The 13,027-nt window shown below is 39.9% G+C and overlaps 1 pseudogene; it reads right to left on the bottom strand.

Annotated features, from left to right (window-relative positions):
• Positions 1-1,553: 1,553 nt before the first annotated feature.
• Positions 1,554-3,308, bottom strand: LOC117285681 (annotated as a pseudogene).
• Between the last annotated feature and the right edge of the window lie 9,719 nt (positions 3,309-13,027).

The raw sequence follows: 13,027 nt of genomic DNA on the forward strand, positions 1-13,027 counted from the left end.
GCTTTTATATGCTCCAACTTAGATTTTCTTTGTCACTTAAAGTTAAAATGCTCTCATTTTCCAACCCTCAACAAATATGGCTACCTGGCTATAAAGTTCATTCTATTGGAAAATCCAGAAATATAAAGAAATGAAACTAATATTTCTATAGTCTAGTACCTCTTCCCTCTCTGTAATGGGTGTATAGTCTGTTAGTTTAGCTAAGCTGGGACTACATTTGCCTTAGAAGAGAAATAAACTGACATTATTTTCACACTTAGAGATTGGTGTAGGCATAGGATGCTGTTGCTGCAAGATAGAGAAAACAGGGACAGCTATTTGGAAATCAGCAAACAAAGGGAAGGGAAATGTCATGTGGAAGCTTAAATGACACAGAAAAAAATGAACAATTTTGAATTTTCCCCGGTGGGGTGAAGATTCTCAGCGTGGCAGGCAAGATAAAGTACCTTGCTTAATTACACAATTTTATGCTAGCGTCCTATAAAAGACTGAAATATGGAGTCTTCCCACTTCAAGCAAAATAGAAAAAGAAACTTGCCTGCTTAAAGGTCCCTCAGGGTGTTTGCCTGAAAAGAAAACCAGCTCAGAGACCCTGAATTCTCTGTGACCCTGTGTTCTCCTAAAGTCCAACTCAACTGCTTATTTGCACATCTGTGTTTCTGAGAACCTAGATCGAGCTATAGAGGCACTGCTACCAGTAAGAAGTAAAGTGGGTAACTGTATTGTAGATGTACATTGTACCAATAAACTCAATAAAAAAGAAAAGAAAAAGAAGTAAAGTGGGTGAAAGGAAGAGTCTCTCCTGTCACACTTGCCAACAGTGATGACACCAATACAGCCCGTGGGTGTCTCCATTCCATTCCTCAGCAGGCATTACCGCAGAGGTCTGCTCAAAACCAGGAATCTCACAGGAAGAGAACCAGACAATCTAAAAGAGTGGGATGACAATTTTAACCTTCATAACTTTTTAAACAATGAGATCTGCAACGGTATCCGAAGGGTTTCTAGTCTTGATGAGAGTCTCTGCCCAAGAATCTTACCTTAAAGGACACCTAGTTTTGGTACTGGGGATCGAACTTGGGTCCTGGTACTTTCGAGGCAGGCAGTGGAACCACTGAGCTAAATCCCCCGCCCCTGGAGTCTGCATGGAGATTTTGATCAACTCTTGGTAGGCAATAAACTGAAAATTTAGAAAAGAAATTTAAAACAACCTAAAAATATTTCTGGTTGGTCTGCATTGTCCAGACTACCAAGGGAATACACCTACATGATCTGGGGAAGCAGCAGGTGTGTGTTTAGTAGTAATCCCCCATGGGTTATCCATTCTAATTCCAGTGTGTGGCCAGCCTTTATGCAGCAAATCACAGACAAAGGTCTTCTGAATCCATGCAGCAATTCTCACTGGTCATGAAGAAGCCCCAAACCAATGGAACCCCATACTGAACAAAGGCTGAGATAAGGTATGGGCCCCCAAAGTTCTGTTTCATTCAATGTAACCCACACCCTTCAGTCAGCGGGGGCAGGCTTAGCAGAATCTAGCATCATAAAATGGTTTAATAATAGAAATAACCGCACCAAGCATAGGAGGGATCTGTTCCAAAAGTGTCATAGCCATTGGTGTGCACACTAGGATGGGACTGGTCACGCAGTCCTTTGTCACAAGTAATGATTGTAGAGGGGTAGGGCATGAGGAGTGCCAACCTGGAAACAGTGCTGTCTGAAAAGTAACAGTATGTCAACTTTTCACTTCTGTACCTTCTGAGTTTGATCGTTTTTCTGGCTTCAACAGTAATCGGAGCCTTAAGGCACTATTTCCTGACTAAGGAGACTATCATCTGGATCTGATCCCAGCTTAGTTCTTTAGTAATCTCAGGTAAGTATGTGGTTGTGACTTTGACATATTTTTCATTGATAAACTCAACTCAAATCCTGTAGACTCCTCTCAATCCAGGTAATCACTGGCTTCCTCAAAGTCAGTAAGGAGGGAGACTGATCAGAACAGTTTAGGCAGCTCCTCCTCTTGAATGGAAGAGGGTTGGCTGTCCTCTGTGTCCTGGCTAATGTGTATTCCCTAAGTTAATGAAGAGTCCTGGCTGAGAAGGTCGTAATAAACCCACAAAGCCACTTGTCCGATCCTATCCTCCACCTCACAAAGGGTGGATAAGGTTCATTGTTCTGCCTAAGAAATCATGGCTGTGGGAAGCCGTGGAAGTGACAGTAGAATAGTCAAACAATATCAGCTTCCTTCTGTAGTCACCGTCACATCCCTAGTGGTGTTGGTAGTTCCACTGGGCCAATACAGATTCCTTTGTGTGATGGGAGTTTCCAGGACTCACAATTAAGTCGACACCTTCTCCAGTCCACTGCTGCTGTCCATCTATTGGTGGTTTTTCAAGAGGTCCTGAACTAGTGCCTGGTTCTTGAGGCTGTGTGTTCCACTTCCGTATGACCTGGACGTCTCCACCCAACAACAGCCTTCTGCCAACTTGAGTTTGAGTGGAGAAACACAGTGTCTTTTTTCCTATCCTGCTCGGTGCTCCTGCTCTGAAATGCTGCAGAACCTGAAATCAGAAAGGTTCGCTTTGTCAGAGGAACAGCTACAACACAGAAGGGAAGCTGCTTTGTCTCTGGAGTTAATTTCCTTCCTTCCAGTTCCATTCCTTCTTCCTGTACCTTTTCTCCTAGCCAAGCATGGCCCGTGCAGAGGGTAACTCTCCTGCTCTGCTTCCTCCTGCTCCCGTTTTGTTGAGCCCTGCGCTTGGTTGTGGGTGGCTGGGCTGCAGGGGAGTCGGCAGAGCAAGGAGGCCAGAGGACAGCTGGAGTGGAGCCTGACCCAAGTCCTCTAATGTCCAGCAGTTACTGGAGGCAGTGAGGTAATCCAGGTCAAGGCTTTTTGAGCATTGTTGCTTTAGCTCCTCTGACATGAAAGCCCAGGATGGGTTAATGGAGCGCTGGGTGGCCAGGATATGATCTTCACCTTTGGTAGTGCCTTGCTGCCCCTCTTCTGTTAGAGCAGGGCCATTTACGGTCCAGGGACACTCTGGTCTGTCTGATTAGCCTCTTCAGAAGGTTGACAGATATGTTAAGAAGTCTTCCAAAAGGAAAATAGTAGTACCACTGGGCAGCCAAGCAGTGACAATTTGTCTGATTCTTCTATGTGGTGGGTCTTTTGGTTTTGAAGATTTTTTAAAAAAATTATGAGTTGCCCAGAAGCCACAAAAATACAGTTTGATTACCCGAATGCTGTGGAGAGAGCTGATGAGGTCTGGAACACGATTCAAGAAGTTCTCAGTGATGTTCCTTCCCATGGCTGAATTTTCCTTTTTTTTTAATACAAGATTTCTTTTGGATCACATTTAGGTATACAGGTCATGACTTGTGCAGGATCTTAACTAACCCAAACTCAGACAAATAAGAGCACTTCGAACATAGCTTCTTGACAATGGAGATTGCCAATGCTATTTCTATGAAGAGAAGAAAAGGATGTTTTCAGAAATCTGATTTCTTTCTTTCAGTTGTTATTCACCCAATCCAAGAGTGATGACTTGTTTTGTTAACTCTCAGTTTCCATCCTTAAAATAATTTTGGGTTTTATTGCCTTAATCATCCTTACAACCTTGGCTAAGTTGGATAGATTCACTGTGCATAAGTTTAAGCAAATAGAGTATTGTCCAGCCAGGCCTACAAGTGATCAGTTACACAGTCTTACTAGGAAAAAGTTATAGAAATGGAAGCCAGGGCCGGGGATTTAGCTAAGCGGTTTGGTGGCCTGCCTTGCAAGCTCAAGGACCCGAGTTCAATCCCTGGTACCAAAAAACAAAACAAGAAATGGAAGCCAAACATTACCCAAGTAAAGGAAATTATATTTTTGGATGTGCTCTTCTACAATCAGGCTTATCAGTATGAATAATCAGAGCCCTGACTATCCCCAGGCCATGCAGTCTGACAGATTACCTGTCTTCTATGCACCTGAACCCAGAAACAATTAAGTTTGACACAAAAGTCAGATAAATAAAAATCAAAATTATCAGTTCTATTACTGAGCAGCTAAGTTAGAAGACACAAATTAATTTAATAACATGTACTTCCCCCAGTCACAGGCACAGCAGGATAACCACGGTCCTCTTGCAAAGGGTCAAGGTCTGTCCCACTAGGCTTCCTGCATGATGAGAAACAAATGATTCTGGAGTTCCCAAAGGAGCACAGGAGGAAAGGAATGAGCTGAGCATGCCTAATTCCTTCTTCCACACACGCCCTCCCCCAGAGAAGTCACTCTTCCTCCGGTGGATGAAAGAGAGTAGGGGTAGGGGAAAAGGCCAAGATGTTGCTCTAGAGTGGTTCCTCCCTGTGGACACGGCTGCCCTTTCTGGTCTCTGCTGCTCCTGCCAGGTTCAACCTGGAGCACTGGAGAGACTTCAAGGGAACCAAAAGTGTGCCAATGATCTTTGACAAAGTAGTAAACAATGTTTCTATTAATTTTATCTTGTATTTTTCATGACAGAATTTTGCTAATAGACCTCGATTTTGCTCAGGCTAAATTTTAGGTACAGTGGTGGCTCAGTTCACAAACTTAATTCATTCCATGATTCTGGAAAAGATGGCTGTAGTCATGTTCATCACCTGATGAAGAGTTCACAAACAAAAACAAAATTTTGCCAAATGCTTCTGTTTGTGATCAAATTGTTCACAAACAAAAGCATTTGCAAACTGAGGTACCACTATATGAAATAGTTAGCAAAGTACCAAGCTAAATTTTTTTCACAGCTTCCCTTGAATCAAGGGATGGCCATGGGACAAAATTAAAAACAATGATATAGAAACCAAAGTTTTTGTGAAATATTTTTATTTCCAGATTTTAAAAAAGAACAGGTGGTAGTGTCCTCCCTTCCCACTTCCTTCCTCCTGCCTTGGACTGGGAATGATGGAGTTATAACCATCTTGCAATCATAAGAAATCTAAGGTGAAAGCACTAGCACATTAAAGATGGGGCAGCAGATATATGGACAGATCCTAAGATGCCTGGTGGTACTGTTGCTTGGCTGAGATCAACAGGCATCAGCCTTCTTCTGGATTTTTTGTTATGTGAAATAACAAAAACAAAATAGAAGGACATTTGTATAAGACTTTGAGATGGATTTTCTATTACTTGCTGATACTTGCAATCTGAACTGATATTGACCATTTCCCCAAGCAATTTCAGGAAGGTCCTTCATGAAGCAGTTAAGGGATCAAGAAGGCTGTTCGTCCTCTCTCTCACACACACGTCAGCCAGCCAGAGCATCCAAACCAACACCAGTAGTCACAGAAATGAAACATGTTGTGGCCACTTCTCCCCTACCCTGACATCATCTAATAACACCATGAAGTACATCCTATTTCTTCACTCTGATCTCTCACATGCTGTTCCAATTCCAGTCTCTTTGCTATATCAGGCCTAGGATTCACCACATTAACAGTAATCACAGAGCCCATTCTTCTGTGTTTTATTTTTAAACCAAGAGTAAGCTAATGTGCTACATCATCTATGATTTAGAAAAAATAGGATAAGCAAGAATTGTGTTTTAAATAAAGAGTCCATTTATAACAAGCTATTTTGTCACCAACTTCTCCAGCCTTTCAAGCAATCAATTCCCTTCTCAGAAAATTCAATAATCTAGAATTTATCATTTTCAAAACTAGAATTGTATTGAGTATATAGAGGCTGAGTTGAAAAGACTCCCAATACTAGATTGATAAAGAAATCACATTTGTACCCCATAAGCAAAGCGTCCTCAAATCCCAGAGAATACTTTCTTAACATAATTTGGTAATATTCTACATTAATGAAAGTTAGAGAAAGAAGAAAAAAGAACCACCACCATCGTATCACATCTGAGTGGCCTGCTTTTTGAGACATACAAACTTGAAATAGATTATGAATCAAAGAAGGTTATAAATCCTTGCTTTATTTTAATTAGAAATATTAAATAATATCTTCTGTCAAGAAATATTAGCAGAAACCCTTGCAATGAATACTTAGTGAGTTATCAGTTTTTACTTCCTTCTGTAAAGGTATAATATGCTTCTAATTACCTGTATGTTTATTGAGATGTTCCTATCACTGTACGATTTCTGTATTCTTCCGTGTGCCATTGAGCCTTATTTTTGTCTGGCTGTATCAATTAAGATGCATTTTGCTGCAAATATCAGAAAAATACAGGAAAAGATTCAAACCATAAGCCCATTTTTGTGTTTATCAAGAATTCTCAAGGCAGTCCATCCCTGAGTTAGTGACTCAGTGATACCCTCAAGGTTCTACATCCCACCCTGCCACTCTCAAAAGAGTAAATGATGTCACAGTATGGCTCTCCTGCCTCCCAGAAACAGTCCTCATGAGCAAAAAGATACAAAGAGAATTTTCTTTATGATTCTTGCCTTTCTATCAAGTTGAAAAGGTTTTTTTTTCTTTTTTGTAGCAGCACCCAAACATGTTAAACCTTGAGGTGCATTGGCCAGGACTGGATCATGAAAATTGCTGGCTGCAAAAGGGGCTGGGAAATCTACAATGGCCTTTCCAACCTTTCTGTGTCACAAATAGGCAAAGAAAAAGAGGCTGGGAACACTTCTACAAACTTTTAGAAATTAGCAACTGCATATTTTTATTTGTTATCTGTGTAACAAATAAAAATATATTCAATAAAAGAAATATATGGAAATAATACTAGAAATAAGTATATTCATACTCTATTTAGAAAAAAATTGCCCATATTTCCTTCTTCCAGCTACACTGATTTTTTTGTAGGATGTCTTTCCTTCACTGTCCATATTCTGTATTCATGAATATTTTTACTTATTTACAATCTAATTTTGTATTATTTTTCAATTTAAGATTATATCATAATCATTTTCCTGTTTATATATATTGGCAATAATTATAACTTTTAATGGAAAAATAATTTTGCATTAAGATTTATTTGCCATAATACACTTAGCCATTTCCTTACTAATGAACCCACAGTTGATTCTCTTTCTCCCTCTCTGGCCAAAATAGATTACACTGCAATTTCATCTTTATGCTTGTAAAATTTTTTTCTTAGTAGATTATTTTCAGTGAATGTATTTATAATACACAAAATATTGTCATACTCTCATATAACCAGAATGACTGTTGCAGTTTAAAATCATACTAAAGATAAATGTAATCATAATCTTACCAACATAGTGATATAATTCTTAAGATGCTTTTTGTCACCAACTATAAAATGTTACATTATATTTTATTTCTATTCTTTTCCTTTTTCCTGGTAGAACTAATCCAGCCTATCCAGCCTGGTAGGATGAACCCGCAGGGAATCTTACAGGACCATAGCTAAGGCAAGATAGTTCCTTGCCCAGAAATATGTGAAAATACAAATAGTCATTATCTTTGAAGGATATGCATGAGAGAGATTTTGGCTGAATTTTATTTTCTCACCCTTTTTTTCTTTTTATGAAATTAACATAAATTATTTTGATAATAAACTGTTTTTCTTTTAACAAGCTGAACTTTTATAGCACTGAAGAGAAGAGTCTATGCCCGGAGTCCTAGCTACTTGGATGCTAAGGCAGGAAGAACACAAGCTCAAGGGCAGCTTAACAAGCCCATGTCAGAATAAAATGTGCAAAGGTCTGAGAACACAGCTCAGCGCCAAAGCATCTACCTAATGTGTGCAAGGCCTTGGGTTGAATTCTCAGGGGAGGGAGGAAAGGAGGAAAGAAGGGAGTGGGGGAGGGAGAAAGAGAGAGAGAGGGAGAGAAAGAGAGAGAGAGAGAGAGAGAGAAGAAGAGGTCACCAGAACTTGAGACTCTGAGGCAGGAATATAGAGAGGGATATAAGCCAAGGTTCCCAGAGACCAGCGCAAGGAACAGCATGTCTGGTGAGCAGGTTTAGAGTTCTTGTGTGATTCTGAAGCAAGGCAGAAGACAAGCCAGGCCATTAAAAAAAGGCATAGGAGAGAGCAGATTGTCTCTTTGATATTTTCTTACTGTTATTATTAATCGTAGGTAAATAATTATTCTAAAATGTGTCTTTGTAAATTATAATGTATTTAGTCATTCATTCTACAAATATTTATTGAGCACCTCTATGTGTCAAACACTGTTGTAAGCCTGGGATGCAGCATGAGACCAAAAAAAAAAAAAAAAAAAAAAAGACCAAGCCCTTAATCAGAGAGGAATGTTTGCTGTTCCAAAGAAATAGAAAGAATAGTAAATACACATATATAGTGCCTGGGAGGACAGAAGTGAGACGTGAAATATCTGGTGTCCTAAATTGAGAGAAGATAAATGAAGAGGTCCCAAGGCCAGAGCATACTGGTTGTGTTGAAAAAGAGCAAGTCCTGGATGGCTAAAGTAGGGGAGTGAGGCAGAGTCTGGCAAAGATGTGATAAGAGAGAAACTGGAAGCTAATTCCCATAGACTCATAATCCATGGCAAGGACTTTAGAGTATCTTCTCAGTATGAGAAAGAATAGTGGAGTTTGCAGCGGCTTGCATTTTAAAGGAACCACAAGTTGCTGCCTGAAGAATAAATTTGGAGGTGGGATGTGTTTGAAGCAACAAAGAAAGCTAGGAGACCAATTAGAGTTTGTTACAACAGTCTAAGTGAGAGATGCTAGGAGTTTGTAAAGTGATGGAACTCGTGAACAGAGGTCAGATTCTGAATCATTTTCCCCAGCAGAGATGAGAGTATGTGCTGACAGATTAAATGTAGCAGAGAAGAGGAAAAAAAAGGTATGTAGGATGACTCCTTGAACAGCTAGGTGATCGACTGACTGGTATTGCCTTTTTAATACTTTTTAGCCTCATGCACTCCTACGAGGGGCTTTTTGGGACTGGCTGGCTCTAGAGTGTATGATACTGGGGTAAGGGTGCATGGTATTAAATTAGTCCCCTTAATGGAATTAGCATAGTTCTGGGTGTGGCTGAATGGATTTACAAAGAGAGAAGCCCCACTCTGGGTGTGGGTGGCAACCACCCCAAAAGGTTTTTGCCTGGATGGAATATAAAAGGGACAGAAGGAAAAAAGGCTTATTATTTCACTGTCTCCTGCCTACCCTGCCATGGACTGTTTCTCCTCTACAATGTCACCTTGCCTTGGAGCCAACTAAATGGTGAATGAAACCGCTACAAACTGAAATAAACCTTTCTTCCTTTAACTCATAGTTGTCAGGTATTTTTTCTCAGCAACAAGAAAGTAACTAAAACAGAGAGGAATAGGTTTGAAGGAAAAAACTGAAAGTTTAGTTCTCTTAAATTTGAGATGAGAGATCCAAGTGAAGATGGCAGGTTGACAGTTGAATATATTTGTCTGGAGTTCAGAGCAGATATCTGGATTAGAGGTTTAATTTTTAGAACAATCAGCATATAAAGCCATATGCCTGATGAGATCACCAAGGGAGTGGTGTAGTTGGACAAAAGAATCTTCAGGAAGTGGGAGTCTGGAAGATGAGAAAGGGTCCAGCAAAAGGCACCAAGAAGCAGTGGCCATAGAGACAAGGAAATCAGGTGAAGCCCTGTGAGGTAATTTTTTCAAGAACTGTTTCACTTAACCATGTGAAAGTCTGCCAAAAAGATGAGGACTAGAATCGATCTGTAATTAAGCTCTGGAGCTCATAAACTTCCAAATGGTGCAGCTATGTGAAGAGCCAGCTACAACAATCATCTCCCCCTGGATTACTGCATAATGATAGTGACAGACTTTAGGTCTGTTTTTATGTAAATAAGGACTGGCTGGTACCCAGAAGTTCCACAGTTTGTTCTCATTCCTTGTGTGAGACATAGGCTAGCTATCATCCTTGGGTATTCCTGGGGTTATTTTGAGGGATAATGGATGATAAATGCAATTGTGAGGTACAGGGCCAAGTGTAGTATAATCACTCAATAATGTAAGTGTTAGCTTTTATCATAACTCCAGTGGGTCCTCTCTTCTTTTTTAGCTCTCATTTCAAGCTGTTGCTTAGCAGTATTCCAAAGATAATTCTAAGTCTTCTGGAAACGATTGCAAGTAATCACAGTATCGTAGACCTGAAAAGACTATAAAAATTGCTCCATTCTCTTCAGCTGTCAGATAAGAAAACAGAGACCCAGTGAGATTCAGTGACCTCTCAAGGTCATTCACCGAATTAGCAACAGGAATCAGAGCAGAGCTTGGGTCTCCCATTATAGAGTCCTTTCAAATTAGCTACAATAAAGCTCACGATTAGAGGTCTGAGCATTCCATGTCTTGGGAGCCTTTTCAAATAACTAAAGCTTGTCCTTTTTAACTACCAAAACTTGATACCAATCATTATCACTTTTGATTGAAATATTCTGCTATTTTTTATTAAAATATTTCTGCACGATGGAATTATTCTAGAGGATTTGAAATCCTTAAAGTCGGTTTTTCTTGTTACCTTGTTTCTCTACCAATTGCTTTAAGCTTTGAGCAGCCCCTTTGACTTGTAAACCAAATAACAACTTCATTTAATAGTGTTACAATATTGTCAAATTCATCGCTTGATATTGTCTGGAAATCTAAGAAGTTAACAACAGGAACAAGCATGTGATTCTGTGTCTAAGAGCATCGATAATTGCTGAGTGTGGTGCTGAACGCCTATAATTCCAGCTACTCAGGAGGCTGAGGTAGAAGGGTCACAAGTTTGAAGCCAGCCTGGGAGATTTAACAAGACCCTGTCTCCAGAAGTCAAAAGGGCTGGGGATGTAGCTCGGCATACCCAAGCTTATTCTCCAGTACCAAAAAATATAAAAGAGCATCTATGATTATAAGTATACTTTTATTTATATTATATATTCATTTAGACATAAAGATCTGCAACTCACAAAAAAATTTTCTTACATGAGTCAGTGTTATCTTTCCTTCAGCTCTTCAGAGTCTATACAGAGCTCATATATATTTAGTTACTGAAGTAATTTGTATCTGTATAGCATTTTTATGGAGAAATTCTGAACATCGTTTCATTAAACTCCCAAATACTCCTATGAGACATGAGAAACCAGACATTATATTCCTCTTTTAAAAATGAGAAAATTAACACCCCCCAAATGTTAAATATGCCCAGAGGACCTATATGAATAAGAATAAAATTCCTTTCTCCCCTCTCCTCACCAGGCAATCTTTGAGTCTCATCCAGGAGTCTGAATTTAGCCCTCTGTATTTTCAGCTGTTCCAGGAATAGACCCTGCCAGAAAATAAAGCCCACTGATTCCTGGTGCTTACAAATCCACCCTCGACTTTTCCCATCATAATGACCACAAGCTTAGCCTCTGCCTGCCTCTAAGGTCATATGGTCTCTGTTGCTACAACAACTGTGAATCCATCACATTTCACTTTGTGGTAGCTCTTAATAAATTACCAGTCTTGTTCTATCCAATCTTGTTAGAGTAACTGAGCTGTGCATTTCTAGAGAATGAAGTAGCAAGAAATGGCAACAAAAGATTGTCTCTTTCTCTATCTAGATGTTGGTGTCCGAGAGTGATGAGAAATATTATTGCATGCTGTATATGGGAACTTCCTAGAGGAATAACTGGCACCTGGGTAATTACAAGGTGGTTGGGACTATTAACGGGAGTAATAATACATGTAAAGTACTTAGAAGGTAGGGCCAGGGTCAGCTCAGTGGTTTCACTGCCTGCCTCACAAGCACAAGGGCCTGAGTTTGATCCCTGGTAGCAAAAAAAAAGAGAAAGGATAAAGTACTTAGAAAGGGTCTTGTTCCAAGATAATGTTCACTAAGTGCTAGTGGTTGTTATTATTAGTATTTGTAGCTTAGCTGGTGAAATTTGGGAAGAGCTAATAATTATAGATGTGTTTACCATTTTAAAAATTAATCTTAAATCTTATGATAACTTTACAAGGTGATTATCACTTCCCTTCACAGTTGAGAAAGTAGCAGACTTGGGATGTGACAAAGATTTCTCTGATTTTACCAGCCTTGTTCATTCATTCACTCACTAGTCTAGAGAGGGATCAGACAGATAAAACCCAAATGTTGTGACAACCCAAAGCCGGCTCCCATTCTTACTCTGGCACCTTGAATTCAACCCTCTTTTTAAAATATGCTCTGGAATTGTGGGTATAGATCACTGGTAGAGCAGCTGCCTAGCATGTGCAACACCCTGGGTTCCATCCCCAGCATCATAATAAATAATTAAATCTACCATATTAGGCAAGTAAGAAAAAGATATTTTTGCTGAAGAATGCATGGGGAAATGTTAGAAGATAGAGTTTACACTTCACGACACACAGTCCTCTTCTTGCGAACATCTTTGTCCTCCCTAGCACCTCAGTCCATAATCTCCTCACCCAGTCCTACTCCATGCTCAGTCGCTCAATCCAGAGAGAGACCTTAGTCCAGAGAGAGGATCTTCCCTGAAGGCCGCTTTATCATTCTCCCTTCTCTATGCAGACCACCATGCTCTTTATCTCAGGTATTAAAAAAAAAGGTCTTGGTAGGGCTGAATGTGGCCCAGCACTTTCCTGGCACACTCAAGGCCATGAATTGCATCCCTGGTAACACACACACACACACACACACACACACACACACACACACACACACACATTCCTCCCATTAGTGAGATATCCCTCCTTGGAAGATGACCAGGGACTGTAAGTAAATTATTCATCTTCTAGTCCCATAAATCATCAGGAAGTTCTGTTGTGGTTGGATCCTCTGTGTCAGAGAAGCACAAAGAAAGGATTTCAAACCTGGACTCGAGGAAACAGTACAGGTGTCCAGGAATAAAGTGACATCTAAAGCATGATGGATATTATGACTCCTCCTCACATCCATTGTTCAACTGTCTGTGAATATCCTAATTTAGTGGTAGAGGTTGGAGTGAAGAATAATTTTATGTTCTACATAAAGCCCTTGTGTTTAGGGAGAAACAGTTCTATTCCCTCTAACTCAAGCCTAAGCAAAATAGTAGTTTCATGACTCTCATCATAGTTATTAGATCAAGAGTGAGCAAGAACCTAAGCTGAGCCAACGAGACTGAAAAAGATTTTG

Source organism: Fukomys damarensis, unplaced genomic scaffold, assembly GCF_012274545.1.
Source record: "Fukomys damarensis isolate Sample0158 unplaced genomic scaffold, DMR_v1.0_HiC HiC_scaffold_2, whole genome shotgun sequence".
Lineage (NCBI taxonomy): Eukaryota > Metazoa > Chordata > Mammalia > Rodentia > Bathyergidae > Fukomys > Fukomys damarensis.